Below are 23,258 nucleotides of genomic sequence, written 5' to 3' on the forward strand. Positions count from 1 at the left end.
GAGTCTTGGGGTCTTGGGGCTTGAGGCTTGGAGTCAGGCTTGGGGTCTTGGGGCTCGAGGCTTGGAAACAGGCTTGGGATCTTGGGGCTTGAGGCCCAGAGATTTGGAGCTTGAGTCTTGGGGTCTTGGGGTTTCAGGCTTTGAGTCAGGCTTGGGGACTTGGGGCTTGAAGCTTGGGGTCTTGGGGCGTGAGGCTTGAAGACAAGCTTGGGGTCTTGGGGCTTCAGGCTGGGGGTCTTGTGGCTTCAGGCAGAGACAGGCTTGGGGTCTTGAGGCACACAGACAGGCTTGTGGTCTTGGGGCTTGAAGCTTGGAGTCAGGCTTAGGGTCTTGGGGCTTGAGGCTTGGATACAGGCTTGGCGTTTTAGGTCTTGAGGCTTGGAGACAGGCTTGAGGTCTTGGGGCTTGAGGCTTGGATACAGGCTTGGCGTTTTAGGTCTTGAGGCTTGGAGACAGGCTTGAGGTCTTGGGGCTTGAGGCTTGGAGACAGGCTTGGGATCTTGGGGCTTGGGGCTTGGAGACCGGCATGGAGTCTTGCGGCTTGAGGCTTGGAGGCAGGCTTGGGTCTTGAGGCTCACAGACAGGCTTGTGGTCTTGGGGCTTAAGGCTTTGAGACAGGCTTGGGATCTTGGGGCTTGAGGCTTGGAGGCAGGCTTGGAGTCTTGCGGCTTGAGGCTTGGAGGCTGGCTTGGGGTCTTGCGGCTTGAGGCTTGGAGACTGGATTGGGGTCTTGTGGCTTGAGGCAGGGAGACAGACTTGGGGTCTTGGGGCTTGAGGATTGGAGACAGGCTTGGGGTCTTGGGGCTTGAGGATTGGAGACAGGCTTGGGGTCTTGGGGCTTGAGGCTTGGAGTCAGGCTTGCGGTCTTGAGGTTAGAGGCTTGGAGTCAGGCTTGGGGTCTTGGGGCTTGAGGCTTGGAGACAGGCTTGGGGTCATGGGGCTTGAGGCTTGGAGTCAGGGTTGGCGTCTTGGGGATTGAGGCTTGGAGACAGGCTTGGGGTCTTGGGGCTTGAGGCTTGGAATTAGACTTGGGGTTTTGGGGGTCAAGTCTTGGGGTCTTGGGGCTTGAGGCTTGGAGTCAGGCTTGGGGTCTTGAGGCTTGAGGCTTGGAGTCAGGCTTGGGGTCTTGGGGCTTGAGGCTTGGAGACAGGCTTGGGATATTGGAGCTTGAGGCTTGGAGACTGGCTTGGCTCTTGGGGCTTGAGGCTTGGAGACAGGCTTGGGGTCCTGTGGCTTGAGGCTTGGAGACAGGCTTGGGGTCTTTGGGACTTGAGGCTTGGAGACAGGCTTGGAGTCTTGGGGCTTGAGCCTTGAAGTCAGGCTTGGGGTGTTGGAGCTTCAGACTTGGAGACAGGCTTGGGGTTTTGGGGCTTCAGGCCTGGGGTCTTGGGGTTTGAGGCTTGGAGTCCGACTTGGCGTCTTGGGGCTGGAGGCTTGCAATCAGGATTGTGGTCTGGGGGCTTGAGGCTTGGAGACAGGCTTGGGGTCTTGGGGCTTGAGGCTTGGAGTCAGGCTTGGTGTCTTGGGGCTTGAGGCCTGGGATCTTGGGGTTTGAGGCTTGGAGACAGGCTTGGGGTCTTGGGGCTTGAGGCTTGCAGACAGGCTTGGGGTCTTGGGGCTTGAGGCTTGGAGTCAGATTTGGGGTTTTGGGGCTCGAGTCTTGGGGTCTGGGGTTTGAGGCTTGGAGTCAGGCTTGGGGTCTTGAGGCTTGAGGCTTGGAGTCAGGCTTGGGGACTTGGGGCTTGAAGCTTAGGCACTTGGGGCGTGACGCTTGGAGACTGGCTTGGGGTCTTGGGGCTTCAGGCAGAAGCAGGCTTGGGGTCTTGAGGCTCACAGACAGGCTTGTGGTGTTGGGGCTTGTAGCTTGGAGTCAGGCGTGGGGTCTTGGGGCTTGAGGCTTGGATACAGGCTTGGGGTCTTAAGGCTTGAGGCTTGGAGACAGGCTTGGGGTCTTGGGGCTTGAGGCTTGGAGACAGGGTTGGGGTCTTGGGGCTTGAGGCTTGGAGACAAGCTTGGGGTCTTGGGGCTTGAGGCTTGGAGACAGGCTTGGGGTACTGGGGCTTGAGGCTTGGAGACAGGCTTGGGATCTTGGGGCTTGGGGTTTGGAGACCGGCTTGGGGTCTTGGGGCTTGAGGCTTGGAGACAGGCTTGTGATCTTGGGGCTTGAGGCTTGGAGACAGGCTTGGGATCTTGCGGCTTGAGGCTTGGAGTTAGACGTGGGGTTTTGGGGGTTGAGTCTTGGGGTCTTGGGGCTTGAGGCTTGGAGTCAGTCTTGCGGTCTTGAGGCTTGTGGCTTGCAATCAGGATTGTGGTCTTGGGGCTTGAGGCTTGGAGACAGGCGTGGGGTCTTGGGGCTTGAGGCTTGGAGTCAGGCTTGATGTCTTGGGGCTTGAGGCCTGGGATCTTGGGGTTTGAGGCTTGGAGACAGGTTTGGGGTCTTGGGGCTTGAGGCTTGAAGACAGGCTTGGGGTCTTGGGGCTTGAGGCTTGGAGTCAGATTTGGGGTTTTGGGGCTCGAGTCTTGGGGTCTTGGTGTTTGAGCCTTGGAGTCAGGCTTGGGGTCTTGAGGCTTGAGGCTTGGAGTCAGGCTTTGGGTCTTGGGGCTTCAGGCTTGGAGTCAGGCTTGGGGTCTTGGGGCTCGATGCTTGGTAACAGGCTTGGGATATTGGGGTTGAGGCCCGGAGATTTGGGGCTTGAGTCTTGGGGTCTTGGGGCTTGAGGCTTGGAGTCAGGCTTGGGGACTTGGGGCTTGAAGCTTGGGGACTTGGGGCGTGAGGCTTGGAGACAGGCTTGGGGTCTTGGGGCTTCAGGCTGGGGGTCTTGGGGCTTCAGGCAGAAGCAGGCTTGTGGTCTTGAGGCTCACAGACAGGCTTGTGGTCTTGGGGCTTGAAGCTTGGAGTCAGGCTTGGGGTCTTGGGGCTTGAGGCTTGGATACAGGCTTGGGGTCTTAAAGCTTGAGGCTTGGAGACAGGCTTGAGGGCTTGGGGCTTGAGGCTTGGAGACAGGCTTGGGATCTTGGGGCTTGGGGCTTGGAGACCGGCATGGAGTCTTGCGGCTTGAGGCTTGGAGGCAGGCTTGGGGTCTTGAGGCTCACAGACAGGCTTGTGGTCTTTGGGCTTAAGACTTGGAGACAGGCTTGGGACCTTGGGGTTTGAGGCTTGAAGACAGGCTTGGGGTCTTGGGGCATGAGGCTTGGAGGCAGGCTTGGGATCTTGGGGCTTGAGGCATGGAGACAGGCTTGAGGTATTGGGGCTTGAGGCTTGGAGACAGGCTTGGGGTCTTGGGGCTTGAGGCTTGGAGACAGACTTGGGATCTTGGGGATAGAGGCTTGGAGACAGGCTTGGGGTCATGGGGCTTGAGGCTTGGAGTCAGGCTTGGGGTGTTGGGTCTTGAGGTTTAGATACAGGCTTCGGGTCTTGGGGCTTGAGACTTGGAGTCAGGCTTTGGGTCTTGGGGCTTCAGGCTTGGAGTCAGGCTTGGGGTCTTGGGGCTCGATGCTTGGTAACAGGCTTGGGATCTTGGGGTTGAGGCCCGGAGATTTGGGGCTTCAGTCTTGGGGTCTTGGGGCTTGAGGCTTGGAGTCAGGCTTGGGGACTTGGGGCTTGAAGCTTGGGGACTTGGGGCGTGAGGCTTGGAGACAAGCTTGGGGTCTTGGGGCTTCAGGCTGGAGGTCTTGGGGCTTCAGGCAGAAGCAGGCTTGGGGTCTTGAGGCTCACAGACAGGCTTGTGGTCTTGGGGCTTGAAGCTTGGAGTCAGGCTTGGGGTCTTGGGGCTTGAGGCTTGGATACAGGCTTGGGGTCTTAAAGCTTGAGGCTTGGAGACAGGCTTGAGGGCTTGGGGCTTGAGGCTTGGAGACAGGCTTGGGATCTTGGGGCTTGGGGCTTGGAGACCGGCATGGAGTCTTGCGGCTTGAGGCTTGGAGGCAGGCTTGGGGTCTTGAGGCTCACAGACAGGCTTGTGGTCTTTGGGCTTAAGGCTTGGAGACAGGCTTGGGACCTTGGGGTTTGAGGCTTGAAGACATGCTTGGGGTCTTGGGGCATGAGGCTTGGAGGCAGGCTTGGGGTCTTGGGGCTTGAGGCTTGGAGACAGACTTGGGATCTTGGGGATATAGGCTTGGAGACAGGCTTGGGGTCATGGGGCTTGAGGCTTGGAGTCAGGCTTGGGGTCTTGGGCTTGAGGCTTGGAGACAGGCTTGGGGTCTTGAGGCTCACAGACAGGCTTGTGGTCTTTGGGCTTAAGACTTGGAGACAGGCTTGGGACCTTGGGGTTTGAGGCTTGAAGACAGGCTTGGGGTCTTGGGGCATGAGGCTTGGAGGCAGGCTTGGGGTCTTGGGGCTCACAGAGAGGCTTGTGGTCTTTGGGCTTAAGGCTTGGAGACAGGCTTGGGATCTTGGGGATAGAGGCTTGGAGACAGGCTTGGGGTCATGGGGCTTGAGGCTTGGAGTCAGGCTTGGGGTCTTGGGCTTGAGGCTTGGAGACAGGCTTAGGGTCTTGGGGCTTGAGGCTTGGAGTCAGGCTTGGGGTCTTGGGGCTTGAGGCTTGGAGTCAGGCTTGTGGTCTTGGGGCTTGAAGCTTGGCGTCAGGCTTGGGGTGTTGGGTCTTGAGGTTTAGATACAGGCTTGGGGTCTTGGGGCTTGAGACTTGTAGACAGGCTTGGGGTATTGGGGCTTGCGAATTGGAGACAGGCTTGGCTTCTGGGGCTTCAGGCTTAGAGACAGGCTTGGGGTCTTGAGGCTCACAGACAGGCTTGTGGTCTTGGGGCTTGAAGCTTGAAGTAAGGCTTGGGTTATTGGGGCTTGAGGCTTGGATACAGGCTTGGGTTATTGGGGCTTGAGGCTTGGATACAGGCTTGGCGTCCTGGAGTTTTGGCTTGGAGACAGCCTTGGGGACTTGGGGCTAGAGGCTTTGAGACAGGCTTAGGGTCTTGGGGCTTGAGGCTTGCAGACAGGCTTGGGGTCTTGGGGCATGAGGCTTGGAGGCAGGCTTGGGGTCTTTGGGACTTGAGGCTTGGAGACAGGCTTGGAGTCTTGGGGCTTGAGGCTTGAAGTCAGGCTTGGGGTGTTGGAGCTTCAGACTTGGAGACAGGCTTGGGGTTTTGGGGCTTCAGGCCTGGGGTCTTGGGGTTTGAGGCTTGGAGTCCGACTTGGCGTCTTGGGGCTGGAGGCTTGCAATCAGGATTGTGGTCTTGGGGCTTGAGGCTTGGAGACAGGCTTGGGGTCTTGGGGCTTGAGGCTTGGAGTCAGGCTTGGTGTCTTGGGGCTTGAGGCCTGGGATCTTGGGGCTTGAGGCTTGGAGACAGGCTTGGAGTCTTGCGGCTTGAGGCTTGGAGGCTGGCTTGGGGTCTTGCGGCTTGAGGCTTGGAGACTGGATTGGGGTCTTGTGGCTTGAGGCAGGGAGACAGACTTGGGGTCTTGGGGCTTGAGGATTGGAGACAGGCTTGGGGTCTTGGGGCTTGAGGATTGGAGACAGGCTTGGGGTCTTGGGGCTTGAGGCTTGGAGTCAGGCTTGCGGTCTTGAGGTTAGAGGCTTGGAGTCAGGCTTGGGGTCTTGGGGCTTGAGGCTTGGAGACAGGCTTGGGGTCATGGGGCTTGAGGCTTGGAGTCAGGGTTGGCGTCTTGGGGATTGAGGCTTGGAGACAGGCTTGGGGTCTTGGGGCTTGAGGCTTGGAATTAGACTTGGGGTTTTGGGGGTCAAGTCTTGGGGTCTTGGGGCTTGAGGCTTGGAGTCAGGCTTGGGGTCTTGAGGCTTGAGGCTTGGAGTCAGGCTTGGGGTCTTGGGGCTTGAGGCTTGGAGACAGGCTTGGGATATTGGAGCTTGAGGCTTGGAGACTGGCTTGGCTCTTGGGGCTTGAGGCTTGGAGACAGGCTTGGGGTCCTGTGGCTTGAGGCTTGGAGACAGGCTTGGGGTCTTTGGGACTTGAGGCTTGGAGACAGGCTTGGAGTCTTGGGGCTTGAGGCTTGAAGTCAGGCTTGGGGTGTTGGAGCTTCAGACTTGGAGACAGGCTTGGGGTTTTGGGGCTTCAGGCCTGGGGTCTTGGGGTTTGAGGCTTGGAGTCCGACTTGGCGTCTTGGGGCTGGAGGCTTGCAATCAGGATTGTGGTCTTGGGGCTTGAGGCTTGGAGACAGGCTTGGGGTCTTGGGGCTTGAGGCTTGGAGTCAGGCTTGGTGTCTTGGGGCTTGAGGCCTGGGATCTTGGGGTTTGAGGCTTGGAGACACGCTTGGGGTCTTGGGGCTTGAGGCTTGCAGACAGGCTTGGGGTCTTGGGGCTTGAGGCTTGGAGTCAGGCTTGGGGACTTGGGGCTTGAAGCTTAGGGACTTGGGGCGTGACGCTTGCAGACTGGCTTGGGGTCTTGGGGCTTCAGGCAGAAGCAGGCTTGGGGTCTTGAGGCTCACAGACAGGCTTGGGGCTTGTAGCTTGGAGTCAGGCGTGGGGTCTTGGGGCTTGAGGCTTGGAGACAGACTTGGGATCTTGGGGATAGAGGCTTGGAGACAGGCTTGGGGTCATGGGGCTTGAGGCTTGGAGTCAGGCTTGGGGTGTTGGGTCTTGAGGTTTAGATACAGGCTTCGGGTCTTGGGGCTTGAGACTTGGAGTCAGGCTTTGGGTCTTTGGGCTTCAGGCTTGGAGTCAGGCTTGGGACCTTGGGGTTTGAGGCTTGAAGACAGGCTTGGGGTCTTGGGGCATGAGGCTTGGAGGCAGGCTTGGGATCTTGGGGCTTGAGGCATGGAGACAGGCTTGAGGTATTGGGGCTTGAGGCTTGGAGACAGGCTTGGGGTCTTGGTGCTTGAGGCTTGGAGACAGACTTGGGATCTTGGGGATAGAGGCTTGGAGACAGGCTTGGGGTCATGGGGCTTGAGGCTTGGAGTCAGGCTTGGGGTGTTGGGTCTTGAGGTTTAGATACAGGCTTGGGGTCTTGGGGCTTGAGACTTGGAGTCAGGCTTTGGGTCTTTGGGCTTCAGGCTTGGAGTCAGGCTTGGGGTCTTGGGGCTCGATGCTTGGTAACAGGCTTGGGATCTTGGGGTTGAGGCCCGGAGATTTGGGGCTTGAGTCTTGGGGTCTTGGGGCTTGAGGCTTGGAGTCAGGCTTGGGGACTTGGGGCTTGAAGCTTGGGGACTTGGGGCGTGAGGCTTGGAGACAAGCTTGGGGTCTTGGGGCTTCAGGCTGGGGGTCTTGGGGCTTCAGGCAGAAGCAGGCTTGGGGTCTTGAGGCTCACAGACAGGCTTGTGGTCTTGGGGCTTGAAGCTTGGAGTCAGGCTTGGGGTCTTGGGGCTTGAGGCTTGGATACAGGCTTGGGGTCTTAAAGCTTGAGGCTTGGAGACAGGCTTGAGGGCTTGGGGCTTGAGGCTTGGAGACAGGCTTGGGATCTTGGGGCTTGGGGCTTGGAGACCGGCATGGAGTCTTGCGGCTTGAGGCTTGGAGGCAGGCTTGGGGTCTTGAGGCTCACAGACAGGCTTGTGGTCTTTGGGCTTAAGGCTTGGAGACAGGCTTGGGACCTTGGGGTTTGAGGCTTGAAGACATGCTTGGGGTCTTGGGGCATGAGGCTTGGAGGCAGGCTTGGGGTCTTGGGGCTTGAGGCTTGGAGACAGACTTGGGATCTTGGGGCTTGAGGCTTGGAGACAGGCTTGGGGTCATGGGGCTTGAGGCTTGGAGTCAGGCTTGGGGTCTTGGGCTTGAGGCTTGGAGACAGGCTTGGGGTCTTGAGGCTCACAGACAGGCTTGTGGTCTTTGGGCTTAAGACTTGGAGACAGGCTTGGGACTTTGGGGTTTGAGGCTTGAAGACAGGCTTGGGGTCTTGGGGCATGAGGCTTGGAGGCAGGCTTGGGATCTTGGGGCTTGAGGCATTTAGACAGGCTTGAGGTATTGGGGCTTGAGGCTTGGAGACAGGCTTGGGGTCTTGGGGCTTGAGGCTTGGAGACAGACTTGGGATCTTGGGGATAGAGGCTTGGAGACAGGCTTGGGGTCATGGGGCTTGAGGCTTGGAGTCAGGCTTGGGGTGTTGGGTCTTGAGGTTTAGTTACAGGCTTGGGGTCTTGGGGCTTGAGACTTGGTGTCAGGCTTTGGGTCTTTGGGCTTCAGGCTTGGAGTCAGGCTTGGGGTCTTGGGGCTCGATGCTTGGTAACAGGCTTGGGATCTTGGGGTTGAGGCCCGGAGATTTGGGGCTTGAGTCTTGGGGTCTTGGGGCTTGAGGCTTGGAGTCAGGCTTGGGGACTTGGGGCTTGAAGCTTGGGGACTTGGGGCGTGAGGCTTGGAGACAAGCTTGGGGTCTTGGGGCTTCAGGCTGGGGGTCTTGGGGCTTCAGGCAGAAGCAGGCTTGGGGTCTTGAGGCTCACAGACAGGCTTGTGGTCTTGGGGCTTGAAGCTTGGAGTCAGGCTTGGGGTCTTGGGGCTTGAGGCTTGGATACAGGCTTGGGGTCTTAAAGCTTGAGGCTTGGAGACAGGCTTGAGGGCTTGGGGCTTGAGGCTTGGAGACAGGCTTGGGATCTTGGGGCTTGGGGCTTGGAGACCGGCATGGAGTCTTGCGGCTTGAGGCTTGGAGGCAGGCTTGGAGTCTTGGGGCTTGAGGCTTGAAGTCAGGCTTGGGGTGTTGGAGCTTCAGACTTGGAGACAGGCTTGGGGTGTTGGAGCTTCAGACTTGGAGACAGGCTTGGGGTTTTGGGGCTTCAGGCCTGGGGTCTTGGGGTTTGAGGCTTGGAGTCCGACTTGGCGTCTTGGGGCTGGAGGCTTGCAATCAGGATTGTGGTCTTGGGGCTTGAGGCTTGGAGACAGGCTTGGGGTCTTGGGGCTTGAGGCTTGGAGTCAGGCTTGGTGTCTTGGGGCTTGAGGCCTGGGATCTTGGGGCTTGAGGCTTGGAGACAGGCTTGGAGTCTTGCGGCTTGAGGCTTGGAGGCTGGCTTGGGGTCTTGCGGCTTGAGGCTTGGAGACTGGATTGGGGTCTTGTGGCTTGAGGCAGGGAGACAGACTTGGGGTCTTGGGGCTTGAGGATTGGAGACAGGCTTGGGGTCTTGGGGCTTGAGGATTGGAGACAGGCTTGGGGTCTTGGGGCTTGAGGCTTGGAGTCAGGCTTGCGGTCTTGAGGTTAGAGGCTTGGAGTCAGGCTTGGGGTCTTGGGGCTTGAGGCTTGGAGACAGGCTTGGGGTCATGGGGCTTGAGGCTTGGAGTCAGGGTTGGCGTCTTGGGGATTGAGGCTTGGAGACAGGCTTGGGGTCTTGGGGCTTGAGGCTTGGAATTAGACTTGGGGTTTTGGGGGTCAAGTCTTGGGGTCTTGGGGCTTGAGGCTTGGAGTCAGGCTTGGGGTCTTGAGGCTTGAGGCTTGGAGTCAGGCTTGGGGTCTTGGGGCTTGAGGCTTGGAGACAGGCTTGGGATATTGGAGCTTGAGGCTTGGCTCTTGGGGCTTGAGGCTTGGAGACAGGCTTGGGGTCCTGTGGCTTGAGGCTTGGAGACAGGCTTGGGGTCTTTGGGACTTGAGGCTTGGAGACAGGCTTGGAGTCTTGGGGCTTGAGGCTTGAAGTCAGGCTTGGGGTGTTGGAGCTTCAGACTTGGAGACAGGCTTGGGGTTTTGGGGCTTCAGGCCTGGGGTCTTGGGGTTTGAGGCTTGGAGTCCGACTTGGCGTCTTGGGGCTGGAGGCTTGCAATCAGGATTGTGGTCTTGGGGCTTGAGGCTTGGAGACAGGCTTGGGGTCTTGGGGCTTGAGGCTTGGAGTCAGGCTTGGTGTCTTAGGGCTTGAGGCCTGGGATCTTGGGGTTTGAGGCTTGGAGACACGCTTGGGGTCTTGGGGCTTGAGGCTTGCAGACAGGCTTGGGGTCTTGGGGCTTGAGGCTTGGAGTCAGATTTGGGGTTTTGGGGCTCGAGTCTTGGGGTCTTGGGGTTTGAGGCTTGGAGTCAGGCTTGGGGTCTTGAGGCTTGAGGCTTGGAGTCAGGCTTGGGGACGGGGCTTGAAGCTTAGGGACTTGGGGCGTGACGCTTGGAGACTGGCTTGGGGTCTTGGGGCTTCAGGCAGAAGCAGGCTTGGGGTCTTGAGGCTCACAGACAGGCTTGTGGTCTTGGGGCTTGTAGCTTGGAGTCAGGCGTGGGGTCTTGGGGCTTGAGGCTTGGATACAGGCTTGGGGTCTTAAGGCTTGAGGCTTGGAGACAGGCTTGGGGTCTTGGGGCTTGAGGCTTGGAGACAGGGTTGGGGTCTTGGGGCTTGAGGCTTGGAGACAAGCTTGGGGTCTTGGGGCTTGAGGCTTGGAGACAGGCTTGGGGTACTGGGGCTTGAGGCTTGGAGACAGGCTTGGGATCTTGGGGCTTGGGGTTTGGAGACCGGCTTGGGGTCTTGGGGCTTGAGGCTTGGAGACAGGCTTGTGATCTTGGGGCTTGAGGCTTGGAGACAGGCTTGGGATCTTGCGGCTTGAGGCTTGGAGTTAGACGTGGGGTTTTGGGGGTTGAGTCTTGGGGTCTTGGGGCTTGAGGCTTGGAGTCAGTCTTGCGGTCTTGAGGCTTGTGGCTTGCAATCAGGATTGTGGTCTTGGGGCTTGAGGCTTGGAGACAGGCGTGGGGTCTTGGGGCTTGAGGCTTGGAGTCAGGCTTGATGTCTTGGGGCTTGAGGCCTGGGATCTTGGGGTTTGAGGCTTGGAGACAGGTTTGGGGTCTTGGGGCTTGAGGCTTGAAGACAGGCTTGGGGTCTTGGGGCTTGAGGCTTGGAGTCAGATTTGGGGTTTTGGGGCTCGAGTCTTGGGGTCTTGGTGTTTGAGCCTTGGAGTCAGGCTTGGGGTCTTGAGGCTTGAGGCTTGGAGTCAGGCTTTGGGTCTTGGGGCTTCAGGCTTGGAGTCAGGCTTGGGGTCTTGGGGCTCGATGCTTGGTAACAGGCTTGGGATATTGGGGTTGAGGCCCGGAGATTTGGGGCTTGAGTCTTGGGGTCTTGGGGCTTGAGGCTTGGAGTCAGGCTTGGGGACTTGGGGCTTGAAGCTTGGGGACTTGGGGCGTGAGGCTTGGAGACAAGCTTGGGGTCTTGGGGCTTCAGGCAGAAGCAGGCTTGGGGTCTTGAGGCTCACAGACAGGCTTGTGGTCTTGGGGCTTGAAGCTTGGAGTCAGGCTTGGGGTCTTGGGGCTTGAGGCTTGGATACAGGCTTGGGGCCTTAAAGCTTGAGGCTTGGAGACAGGCTTGAGGGCTTGGGGCTTGAGGCTTGGAGACAGGCTTGGGATCTTGGGGCTTGGGGCTTGGAGACCGGCATGGAGTCTTGCGGCTTGAGGCTTGGAGGCAGGCTTGGGGTCTTGAGGCTCACAGACAGGCTTGTGGTCTTTGGGCTTAAGACTTGGAGACAGGCTTGGGACCTTGGGGTTTGAGGCTTGAAGACAGGCTTGGGGTCTTGGGGCATGAGGCTTGGAGGCAGGCTTGGGATCTTGGGGCTTGAGGCATGGAGACAGGCTTGAGGTATTGGGGCTTGAGGCTTGGAGACAGGCTCGGGGTCTTGGGGCTTGAGGCTTGGAGACAGACTTGGGATCTTGGGGATAGAGGCTTGGAGACAGGCTTGGGGTCATGGGGCTTGAGGCTTGGAGTCAGGCTTGGGGTGTTGGGTCTTGAGGTTTAGATACAGGCTTGGGGTCTTGGGGCTTGAGTCTTGGAGTCAGGCTTTGGGTCTTTGGGCTTCAGGCTTGGAGTCAGGCTTGGGGTCTTGGGGCTCGATGCTTGGTAACAGGCTTGGGATCTTGGGGTTGAGGCCCGGAGATTTGGGGCTTGAGTCTTGGGGTCTTGGGGCTTGAGGCTTGGAGTCAGGCTTGGGGACTTGGGGCTTGAAGCTTGGGGACTTGGGGCGTGAGGCTTGGAGACAAGCTTGGGGTCTTGGGGCTTCAGGCTGGGGGTCTTGGGGCTTCAGGCAGAAGCAGGCTTGGGGTCTTGAGGCTCACAGACAGGCTTGTGGTCTTGGGGCTTGAAGCTTGGAGTCAGGCTTGGGGTCTTGGGGCTTGAGGCTTGGATACAGGCTTGGGGTCTTAAAGCTTGAGGCTTGGAGACAGGCTTGAGGGCTTGGGGCTTGAGGCTTGGAGACAGGCTTGGGATCTTGGGGCTTGGGGCTTGGAGACCGGCATGGAGTCTTGCGGCTTGAGGCTTGGAGGCAGGCTTGGGGTCCTGAGGCTCACAGACAGGCTTGTGGTCTTTGGGCTTAAGGCTTGGAGACAGGCTTGGGACCTTGGGGTTTGAGGCTTGAAGACATGCTTGGGGTCTTGGGGCATGAGGCTTGGAGGCAGGCTTGGGGTCTTGGGGCTTGAGGCTTGGAGACAGACTTGGGATCTTGGGGATAGAGGCTTGGAGACAGGCTTGGGGTCATGGGGCTTGAGGCTTGGAGTCAGGCTTGGGGTCTTGGGCTTGAGGCTTGGAGACAGGCTTAGGGTCTTGGGGCTTGAGGCTTGGAGTCAGGCTTGGGGTCTTGGGGCTTGAGGCTTGGAGTCAGGCTTGTGGTCTTGGGGCTTGAAGCTTGGCGTCAGGCTTGGGGTGTTGGGTCTTGAGGTTTAGATACAGGCTTGGGGTCTTGGGGCTTGAGACTTGTAGACAGGCTTGGGGTATTGGGGCTTGCGAATTGGAGACAGGCTTGGCGTCTGGGGCTTCAGGCTTAGAGACAGGCTTGGGGTCTTGAGGCTCACAGACAGGCTTGTGGTCTTGGGGCTTGAAGCTTGAAGTAAGGCTTGGGTTATTGGGGCTTGAGGCTTGGATACAGGCTTGGGTTATTGGGGCTTGAGGCTTGGATACAGGCTTGGCGTCCTGGAGTTTTGGCTTGGAGACAGCCTTGGGGACTTGGGGCTAGAGGCTTTGAGACAGGCTTAGGGTCTTGGGGCTTCAGGCTTGCAGACAGGCTTGGGGTCTTGGGGCATGAGGCTTGGAGGCAGGCTTGGGATCTTGGGGCTTGAGGCTTGGAGACAGGCTTGAGGTATTGGGGCTTGAGGCTTGGAGACAGGCTTGGGGTCTTGGGGCTTGAGGCCTGGGGTCTTGGGGTTTGAGGCTTGGAGTCCGACTTGGCATCTTGGGGCTGGAGGCTTGCAATCAGGATTGTGGTCTTGGGGCTTGAGGCTTGGAGACAGGCTTGGGGTCTTGGGGCTTGAGGCTTGGAGTCAGGCTTGGTGTCTTGGGGCTTCAGACCTGGGGTCTTGGGGATTGAGGCTTGGAGACAGGCTTGGGGTCTTGGGGCTTGAGGCTTGGAGTCAGATTTGGGGTTTTGGGGCTCGAGTCTTGGGGTCTTGGTGTTTGAGCCTTGGAGTCAGGCTTGGGGTCTTGAGGCTTGAGGCTTGGAGTCAGGCTTTGGGTCTTGGGGCTTCAGGCTTGGAGTCAGGCTTGGGGTCTTGGGGCTCGATGCTTGGTAACAGGCTTGGGATCTTGGGGTTGAGGCCCGGAGATTTGGGGCTTGAGTCTTGGGGTCTTGGGGCTTGAGGCTTGGAGTCAGGCTTGGGGACTTGGGGCTTGAAGCTTGGGGACTTGGGGCGTGAGGCTTGGAGACAGGCTTGGGGTCTTGGGGCTTCAGGCTGGGGGTCTTGGGGCTTCAGGCAGAAGCAGGCTTGGGGTCTTGAGGCTCACAGACAGGCTTGTGGTCTTGGGGCTTGAAGCTTGGAGTCAGGCTTGGGGTCTTGGGGCTTGAGGCTTGGATACAGGCTTGGGGTCTTAAAGCTTGAGGCTTGGAGACAGGCTTGAGGGCTTGGGGCTTGAGGCTTGGAGACAGGCTTGGGATCTTGGGGCTTGGGGCTTGGAGACCGGCATGGAATCTTGCGGCTTGAGGCTTGGAGGCAGGCTTGGGGTCTTGAGGCTCACAGACAGGCTTGTGGTCTTTGGGCTTAAGACTTGGAGACAGGCTTGGGACCTTGGGGTTTGAGGCTTGAAGACAGGCTTGGGGTCTTGGGGCATGAGGCTTGGAGGCAGGCTTGGGATCTTGGGGCTTGAGGCATGGAGACAGGCTTGAGGTATTGGGGCTTGAGGCTTGGAGACAGGCTTGGGGTCTTGGGGCTTGAGGCTTGGAGACAGACTTGGGATCTTGGGGATAGAGGCTTGGAGACAGGCTTGGGGTCATGGGGCTTGAGGCTTGGAGTCAGGCTTGGGGTGTAGGGTCTTGAGGTTTAGATACAGGCTTGGGGTCTTGGGGCTTGAGACTTGGAGTCAGGCTTTGGGTCTTTGGGCTTCAGGCTTGGAGTCAGGCTTGGGGTCTTGGGGCTCGATGCTTGGTAACAGGCTTGGGATCTTGGGGTTGAGGCCCGGAGATTTGGGGCTTGAGTCTTGGGGTCTTGGGGCTTGAGGCTTGGAGTCAGGCTTGGGGACTTGGGGCATGAGGCTTGGAGACAAGCTTGGGGTCTTGGGGCTTCAGGCTGGGGGTCTTGGGGCTTCAGGCAGAAGCAGGCTTGGGGCCTTGAGGCTCACAGACAGGCTTGTGGTCTTGGGGCTTGAAGCTTGGAGTCAGGCTTGGGGTCTTGGGGCTTGAGGCTTGGATACAGGCTTGGGGTCTTAAAGCTTGAGGCTTGGAGACAGGCTTGAGGGCTTGGGGCTTCAGGCTTGGAGACAGGCTTGGGATCTTGGGGCTTGGGGCTTGGAGACCGGCATGGAGTCTTGAGGCTTGAGGCTTGGAGGCAGGCTTGGGGTCTTGAGGCTCACAGACAGGCTTGTGGTCTTTGGGCTTAAGGCTTGGAGACAGGCTTGGGACCTTGGGGTTTGAGGCTTGAAGACAGGCTTGGGGTCTTGGGGCATGAGGCTTGGAGGCAGGCTTGGGATCTTGGGGCTTGAGGCATGGAGACAGGCTTGAGGTATTGGGGCTTGAGGCTTGGAGACAGGCTTGGGGTCTTGGGGCTTGAGGCTTGGAGACAGACTTGGGATCTTGGGGATAGAGGCTTGGAGACAGGCTTGGGGTCATGGGGCTTGAGGCTTGGAGTCAGGCTTGGGGTCTTGGGCTTGAGGCTTGGAGACAGGCTTAGGGTCTTGGGGCTTGAGACTTGGAGTCAGGCGTGGGGTCTTGGGGCTTGAGGCTTGGAGTCAGGCTTGTGGTCTTGGGGCTTGAAGCTTGGCGTCAGGCTTGGGGTGTTGGGTCTTGAGGTTTATTTACAGGCTTGGGGTCTTGGGGCTTGAGACTTGTAGACAGGCTTGGGGTATTGGGGCTTGCGAATTGGAGACAGGCTTGGCGTTTGGGGCTTCAGGCTTAGAGACAGGCTTGGGGTCTTGAGGCTCACAGACAGGCTTGTGGTCTTGGGGCTTGAAGCTTGAAGTAAGGCTTGGGTTATTGGGGCTTGAGGCTTGGATACAGGCTTGGGTTATTGGGGCTTGAGGCTTGGATACAGGCTTGGCGTCCTGGAGTTTTGGCTTGGAGACAGCCTTGGGGACTTGGGGCTAGAGGCTTTGAGACAGGCTTAGGGTCTTGGGGCTTGAGGCTTGCAGACAGGCTTGGGGTCTTGGGGCATGAGGCTTGGAGACAGGCTTGAGGTATTGGGGCTTGAGGCTTGGAGTAAGGCTTGGGGTCTTGGGCTTGAGCCTTCGAGTCAGGCTTGGGTCTTGAGGCTTGAGGCTTGGAGTCAGGCTTTGGGTCTTGGGGCTTGAGGCTTGGAGACAGGCTTGGGATCTTGGGGCTAGAGGCTTGGAGACAGGCTTGGGGTCATGGGGCTTGAGGCTTGGAGTAAGGCTTGGGGTCTTGGGCTTGAGGCTTGGAGACAGGCTTAGGGTCTTGGGGCTTGAGACTTGGAGTCAGACCTGGGATTTTGGGGCTTGAGTCTTGGGGTCTTGGGGCTTGAGACTTGGAGGCAGCTTGGGGCCTTGGGGCTTGAGTCTTGGAGTCAGGCTTGGGGCTTGGGGCTTGAGTCTTGGAGTCAGGCTTGGGGCTTGGGGCTTGAGGCTTGGCGTCTTGGAGCTTCAGTCTGTGGGTCTTGGTGCTCCAGCCTTTGAGACAGGCTTGTGGTCTTGAGGCTCACAGACAGGCTTGTGGTCTTGGGGCTTGAAGCTTGGTATCAGGCTTGGGGGTCTTGGGGATTCAGGCTTGGAGACAGGCTTTGGGTTTTGGGGCTTGAGGCTTGGAGTCAGGCTTGGGGTCTTGGGGCTTCAGGCTTGGAGACAGGCTTGGGGCTTTGGGGCTTGAGACTTGGAGACAGCTTGGGGTCTTGGGGCTTGAGGTTTGGAGACAGGCTTGGGGTCTTCGTGCTTGAGGCTTGGAGAAAGGCTTGAGGTCTTGGGGCTTGAGGCTTGGAGACAGGCTTGGGGTCTTGGGGCTTGAGGATTGGAGAACAGGCTTGGGATCTTGGGGCTTGAGGCTTGCAGACAGGCTTGGGGTCTTGCGGCTTGAGGTTTGGAGACAGGCTTGGGGTCTTGGGGCTTGAGGCTTGGAGACAGGCTTGGAATTTTGGGGCTTGAGGCTTGGAGACAGGCTTAGGGTCTTGGGGCTTGAGGCTTGGAGTCAGTCTTGGGGTCTTGGGGCTTCAGGCTTGGAGACAGGCTTGGGATTTTGGGGCTTGAGGCCTGGGGTCTTGGGGCTTGAGGCTTGGAATCAGGATTGTGGTCTTGGGGCTTGAGGCTTGGAGACAGGCTTGGGGTCTTGGGGCTTGAGGCTTGGAGTCAGGCTGGGTGTCTTGGGGCTTGAGGCCTGGGGTCTTGGTGTTTCAGGCTTGGAGTCAGACTTGGGGTTTTGGGGCTTGAGTCTTGGGGTCCTGGGGCTTGAGACTTGGAGACAGCTTGGGGTCTTGTGGCTTGAGTCTTGGAGTCAGGCTTCGGGTCTTGGGGATTGAGGCTTGGAGTCAGGCTTGGGATCTTGGGGCGTGAGGATTGGAGACAGGCTTGGGTCTTGGGGCTTCAGGCTTAGAGACAGGCTTGGGGTCTTGAGGCTCACAGACAGGCTTGGGGTCTTGGGGCTTGAGTCTTGGAGTCAGGCTTCGGGTCTTGGGGCTTGAGGCTTGGAGTCAGGCTTGGGATCTTGGGGCTTGAAGCTTGAGGTCTTGTGGCTTGAGGCTTGGAGACAGGCTTGGGGTCTTGGGGCTTGAGGCTTGGAGACAGCCTTGGGGTCTTGTGACTTGAGGATTGGAGACAGGCTTGGAGTCTTGGGGCTTGAGGCTTGGAGACAGGCTTGGGGTCTTGGGGCTTGAGGCTTGGAGACAGGCTTGGGGTCTTGAGGCTCACAGACAGGCTTGTGGTCTTGGGGCTTGAAGCTTGAAGTAAGGCTTGGGTTATTGGGGCTTGAGGCTTGGATACAGGCTTGGGTTATTGGGGCTTGAGGCTTGGATACAGGCTTGGCGTCCTGGAGTTTTGGCTTGGAGACAGCCTTGGGGACTTGGGGCTAGAGGCTTTGAGACAGGCTTAGGGTCTTGGGGCTTGAGGCTTGCAGACAGGCTTGGGGTCTTGGGGCATGAGGCTTGGAGGCAGGCTTGGGGTCTTTGGGACTTGAGGCTTGGAGACAGGCTTGGAGTCTTGGGGCTTGAGGCTTGAAGTCAGGCTTGGGGTGTTGGAGCTTCAGACTTGGAGACAGGCTTGGGGTTTTGGGGCTTCAGGCCTGGGGTCTTGGGGTTTGAGGCTTGGAGTCGACTTGGCGTCTTGGGGCTGGAGGCTTGCAATCAGGATTGTGGTCTTGGGGCTTGAGGCTTGGAGACAGGCTTGGGGTCTTGGGGCTTGAGGCTTGGAGTCAGGCTTGGTGTCTTGGGGCTTGAAGATTGGAGAACAGGCTTGGGATCTTGGGGCTTGAGGCTTGGAGACAGGCTTGAGGTATTGGGGCTTGAGGCTTGGAGACAGGCTTGGGATCTTGGGGCTAGAGGCTTGGAGACAGGCTTGGGGTCATGGGGCTTGAGGCTTGGAGTAAGGCTTGGGGTCTTGGCTTGAGCCTTCGAGTCAGGCTTGGGGTCTTGAGGCTTGAGGCTTGGAGTCAGGCTTTGGGTCTTGGGGCTTGAGGCTTGGAGACAGGCTTGAGGTATTGGGGCTTGAGGCTTGGAGTAAGGCTTGGGGTCTTGGGCTTGAGCCTTCGAGTCAGGCTTGGGGTCTTGAGGCTTGAGGCTTGGAGTCAGGCTTTGGGTCTTGGGAGCTGGGTTGGAGACAGGCTTGGGATCTTGGGGCTAGAGGCTTGGAGACAGGCTTGGGGTCATGGGGCTTGAGGCTTGGAGTAAGGCTTGGGGTCTTGGGCTTGAGGCTTGGAGACAGGCTTAGGGTCTTGGGGCTTGAGGCTTGGAGTCTGGCTTGGGGTCTTGGGGCTTGAGGCTTGGAGTCAGGCTGAGTGTCTTGGGGCTTGAGGCCTGGGGTCTTGGTGTTTCAGGCTTGGAGTCAGACTTGGGGTTTTGGGGCTTGAGTCTTGGGGTCCTGGGGCTTGAGTCTTGAAGTCAGGCTTGGGTTATTGGGGCTTGAGGCTTAGATACAGGCTTGGCGTCTTGCAGTTGAGGCTTGGAGACAGGCTTGGGGTCTTGGGGCTAGAGGCTTTGAGACAGGCTTAGGGTCTTGGGGTTTCAGGCTTGCAGACAGGCTTGGGGTCTTGGGCATGAGGCAGGCTTAGGGTCTTGAGGCTCACGGACAGGCTTGGGGTCTTGGGGCTTGAGTCTTGGAGTCAGGCTTCGGGTCTTGGGGCTTGAGGCTTGGAGTCAGGCGTGGGGTCTTGGGCTTGAGGCTTGGAGACAGGCTTAGGGTCTTGCGGCTTGAGGCTTGGGGTCTTGGGGCTTGAGGCTTGGATACAGGCTTGGGGTCTTAAAGCTTGAGGCTTGGAGACAGGCTTGAGGGCTTGGGGCTTGAGGCTTGGAGACAGGCTTGGGATCTTGGGGCTTGGGGCTTGGAGACCGGCATGGAGTCTTGCGGCTTGAGGCTTGGAGGCAGGCTTGGGGTCTTGAGGCTCACAGACAGGCTTGTGGTCTTTGGGCTTAAGGCTTGGAGACAGGCTTGGGACCTTGGGGTTTGAGGCTTGAAGACAGGCTTGGGGTCTTGGGGCATGAGGCTTGGAGGCAGGCTTGGGATCTTGGGGCTTGAGGCATGGAGACAGGCTTGAGGTATTGGGGCTTGAGGCTTGGAGACAGGCTTGGGGTCTTGGGGATAGAGGCTTGGAGACAGGCTTGGGGTCATGGGGCTTGAGGCTTGGAGTCAGGCTTGGGGTCTTGGGCTTGAGGCTTGGAGACAGGCTTAGGGTCTTGGGGCTTGAGACTTGGAGTCAGGCGTGGGGTCTTGGGGCTTGAGGCTTGGAGTCAGGCTTGTGGTCTTGGGGCTTGAAGCTTGGCGTCAGGCTTGGGGTGTTGGGTCTTGAGGTTTAGTTACAGGCTTGGGGTCTTGGGGCTTGAGACTTGTAGACAGGCTTGGGGTATTGGGGCTTGCGAATTGGAGACAGGCTTGGCGTTTGGGGCTTCAGGCTTAGAGACAGGCTTGGGGTCTTGAGGCTCACAGACAGGCTTGTGGTCTTGGGGCTTGAAGCTTGAAGTAAGGCTTGGGTTATTGGGGCTTGATGCTTGGATACAGGCTTGGGTTATTGGGGCTTGAGGCTTGGATACAGGCTTGGCGTCCTGGAGTTTTGGCTTGGAGACAGCCTTGGGGACTTGGGGCTAGAGGCTTTGAGACAGGCTTAGGGTCTTGGGGCTTGAGGCTTGCAGACAGGCTTGGGGTCTTGGGGCATGAGGCTTGGAGGCAGGCTTGGGATCTTGGGGCTTGAGGCTTGGAGACAGGCTTGAGGTATTGGGGCTTGAGGCTTGGAGACAGGCTTGGGATCTTGGGGCTAGAGGCTTGGAGACAGGCTTGGGGTCATGGGGCTTGAGGCTTGGAGTAAGGCTTGGGGTCTTGGGCTTGAGCCTTCGAGTCAGGCTTGGGGTCTTGAGGCTTGAGGCTTGGAGTCAGGCTTTGGGTCTTGGGGCTTGAGGCTTGGAGACAGGCTTGGGATCTTGGGGCTAGAGGCTTGGAGACAGGCTTGGGGTCATGGGGCTTGAGGCTTGGAGACAGGCTTAGGGTCTTGCGGCTTGAGGCTTGGGGTCTTGGGGCTTGAGGCTTGGATACAGGCTTGGGGTCTTAAAGCTTGAGGCTTGGAGACAGGCTTGAGGGCTTGGGGCTTGAGGCTTGGAGACAGGCTTGGGATCTTGGGGCTTGGGGCTTGGAGACCAGCATGGAGTCTTGCGGCTTGAGGCTTGGAGGCAGGCTTGGGGTCTTGAGGCTCACAGACAGGCTTGTGGTCTTTGGGCTTAAGGCTTGGAGACAGGCTTGGGACCTTGGGGTTTGAGGCTTGAAGACAGGCTTGGGGTCTTGGGGCATGAGGCTTGGAGGCAGGCTTGGGATCTTGGGGCTTGAGGCATGGAGACAGGCTTGAGGTATTGGGGCTTGAGGCTTGGAGACAGGCTTGGGGTCTTGGGGATAGAGGCTTGGAGACAGGCTTGGGGTCATGGGGCTTGAGGCTTGGAGTCAGGCTTGGGGTCTTGGGCTTGAGGCTTGGAGACAGGCTTAGGGTCTTGGGGCTTGAGACTTGGAGTCAGGCGTGGGGTCTTGGGGCTTGAGGCTTGGAGTCAGGCTTGTGGTCTTGGGGCTTGAAGCTTGGCGTCAGGCTTGGGGTGTTGGGTCTTGAGGTTTAGTTACAGGCTTGGGGTCTTGGGGCTTGAGACTTGTAGACAGGCTTGGGGTATTGGGGCTTGCGAATTGGAGACAGGCTTGGCGTTTGGGGCTTCAGGCTTAGAGACAGGCTTGGGGTCTTGAGGCTCACAGACAGGCTTGTGGTCTTGGGGCTTGAAGCTTGAAGTAAGGCTTGGGTTATTGGGGCTTGATGCTTGGATACAGGCTTGGGTTATTGGGGCTTGAGGCTTGGATACAGGCTTGGCGTCCTGGAGTTTTGGCTTGGAGACAGCCTTGGGGACTTGGGGCTAGAGGCTTTGAGACAGGCTTAGGGTCTTGGGGCTTGAGGCTTGCAGACAGGCTTGGGGTCTTGGGGCATGAGGCTTGGAGGCAGGCTTGGGATCTTGGGGCTTGAGGCTTGGAGACAGGCTTGAGGTATTGGGGCTTGAGGCTTGGAGACAGGCTTGGGATCTTGGGGCTAGAGGCTTGGAGACAGGCTTGGGGTCATGGGGCTTGAGGCTTGGAGTAAGGCTTGGGGTCTTGGGCTTGAGCCTTCGAGTCAGGCTTGGGGTCTTGAGGCTTGAGGCTTGCAGTCAGGCTTTGGGTCTTGGGGCTTGAGGCTTGGAGACAGGCTTGGGATCTTGGGGCTAGAGGCTTGGAGACAGGCTTGGGGTCATGGGGCTTGAGGCTTGGAGTAAGGCTTTGGGTCTTGGGCTTGAGGCTTGGAGACAGGCTTAGGGTCTTGGGGCTTGAGACTTGGAGTCAGACCTGGGATTTTGGGGCTTGAGTCTTGGGGTCTTGGGGCTTGAGACTTGGAGGCAGCTTGGGGCCTTGGGGCTTGAGTCTTGGAGTCAGGCTTGGGGCTTGGGGCTTGAGTCTTGGAGTCAGGCTTGGGGCTTGGGACTTGAGGCTTGGCGTCTTGGAGCTTCAGTCTGTGGGTCTTGGTGCTCCAGCCTTTGAGACAGGCTTGTGGTCTTGAGGCTCACAGACAGGCTTGTGGTCTTGGGGCTTGAAGCTTGGCGTCAGGCTTGGGGGTCTTGGGGATTCAGGCTTGCAGACAGGCTTTGGGTTTTGGGGCTTGAGGCTTGGAGTCAGGCTTGGGGTCTTGGGGCTTCAGGCTGTGAGACAGGCTTGGGCTTTGGGGCTTGAGACTTGGAGACAGCTTGGGGTCTTGGGGCTTGAGGTTTGGAGACAGGCTTGGGTCTTCGTGCTTGAAGCTTGGAGACAGGCTTGAGGTCTTGGGGCTTGAGGCTTGGAGACAGGCTTGGGGTCTTGGGGCCTGAGGCTTGGAGACAGGCTTGGGGTCTTGGGGCTTGAGGCTTGGAGACAGGCTTGGAATTTTGGGGCTTGAGGCTTGGAGACAGGCTTGGGTCTTGGGGCTTGAGGCTTGGAGTCAGTCTTGGGGTCTTGGGGCTTCAGGCTTGGAGACAGGCTTGGGGTTTTGGGGCTTGAGGCCTGGGGTCTTGGGGCTTGAGGCTTGGAATCAGGATTGTGGTCTTGGGGCTTGAGGCTTGGAGACAGGCTTGGGGTCTTGGGGCTTGAGGCTTGGAGTCAGGCTGGGTGTCTTGGGGCTTGAGGCCTGGGGTCTTGGTGTTTCAGGCTTGGAGTCAGACTTGGGGTTTTGGGGCTTGAGTCTTGGGGTCCTGGGGCTTGAGACTTGGAGACAGCTTGGGGTCTTGTGGCTTGAGTCTTGGAGTCAGGCTTCGGGTCTTGGGGATTGAGGCTTGGAGTCAGGCTTGGGATCTTGGGGCGTGAGGATTGGAGACAGGCTTGGGTCTTGGGGCTTCAGGCTTAGAGACAGGCTTGGGGTCTTGAGGCTCACAGACAGGCTTGGGGTCTTGGGGCTTGAGTCTTGGAGTCAGGCTTCGGGTCTTGGGGCTTGAGGCTTGGAGTCAGGCTTGGGATCTTGGGGCTTGAAGATTGAGGTCTTGTGGCTTGAGGCTTGGAGACAGGCTTGGGGTCTTGGGGCTTGAGGCTTGGAGACAGCCTTGGGGTCTTGGGGCTTGAGGCTTGGAGTCAGGCTGGGTGTCTTGGGGCTTGAGGCCTGGGGTCTTGGTTTTTCAGGCTTGGAGTCAGACTTGGGGTTTTGGGGCTTGAGTCTTGGGGTCCTGGGGCTTGAGACTTGGAGACAGCTTGGGGTCTTGGGGCTTAAGTCTTGTTGTCAGGCTTCGTGGTCTTGGGGATGGAGGCTTGGAGTCAGGCTTGGGATCTTGGGGCTTGAAGCTTGAGGTCTTGGGGCATGAGGATTGGAGACAGGCTTGGGTCTTGGCTTGGGGCTTGGAGACCGGCATGGAGTCCTTGCGGCTTGAAGCTTGGAGTCAGGCTTGGGGTCTTAAAGCTTGAGGCTTGGAGACAGGCTTGAGGGCTTGGGGCTTGAGGCTTGGAGACAGGCTTGGGATCTTGGGGCTTGGGGCTTGGAGACCGGCATGGAGTCTTGCGGCTTGAGGCTTGGAGGCAGGCTTGGGGTCTTGAGGCTCACTGACAGGCTTGTGGTCTTTGGGCTTAAGGCTTGGAGACAGGCTTGGGACCTTGGGGTTTGAGGCTTGAAGACAGGCTTGGGGTCTTGGGGCATGAGGCTTGGAGGCAGGCTTGGAATCTTGGGGCTTGAGGCATGGAGACAGGCTTGGGGTCATGGGGCTTGAGGCTTGGAGTCAGGCTTGGGGTCTTGGGCTTGAGGCTTGGAGACAGGCTTAGGGTCTTGGGGCTTGAGGCTTGGAGTCAGGCTTGGGGTCTTCGGGCTTGAGGCTTGGAGTCAGGCTTGTGGTCTTGGGGCTCACAGACAGGCTTGTGGTCT

General features: G+C 58.5%; 1 protein-coding gene across 4 annotated transcripts in view; it reads left to right on the top strand.

Annotated features, from left to right (window-relative positions):
- LOC140199254 (tubulin alpha-4A chain-like) overlaps positions 1–23,258 on the top strand; it is a 187,442-nt gene that overhangs the window by 28,924 nt on the left and 135,260 nt on the right. The window lies entirely within an intron of this gene.

This window comes from Mobula birostris, chromosome 6, assembly GCF_030028105.1.
Source record: "Mobula birostris isolate sMobBir1 chromosome 6, sMobBir1.hap1, whole genome shotgun sequence".
Classification (NCBI taxonomy): Eukaryota; Metazoa; Chordata; class Chondrichthyes; order Myliobatiformes; family Myliobatidae; genus Mobula; species Mobula birostris.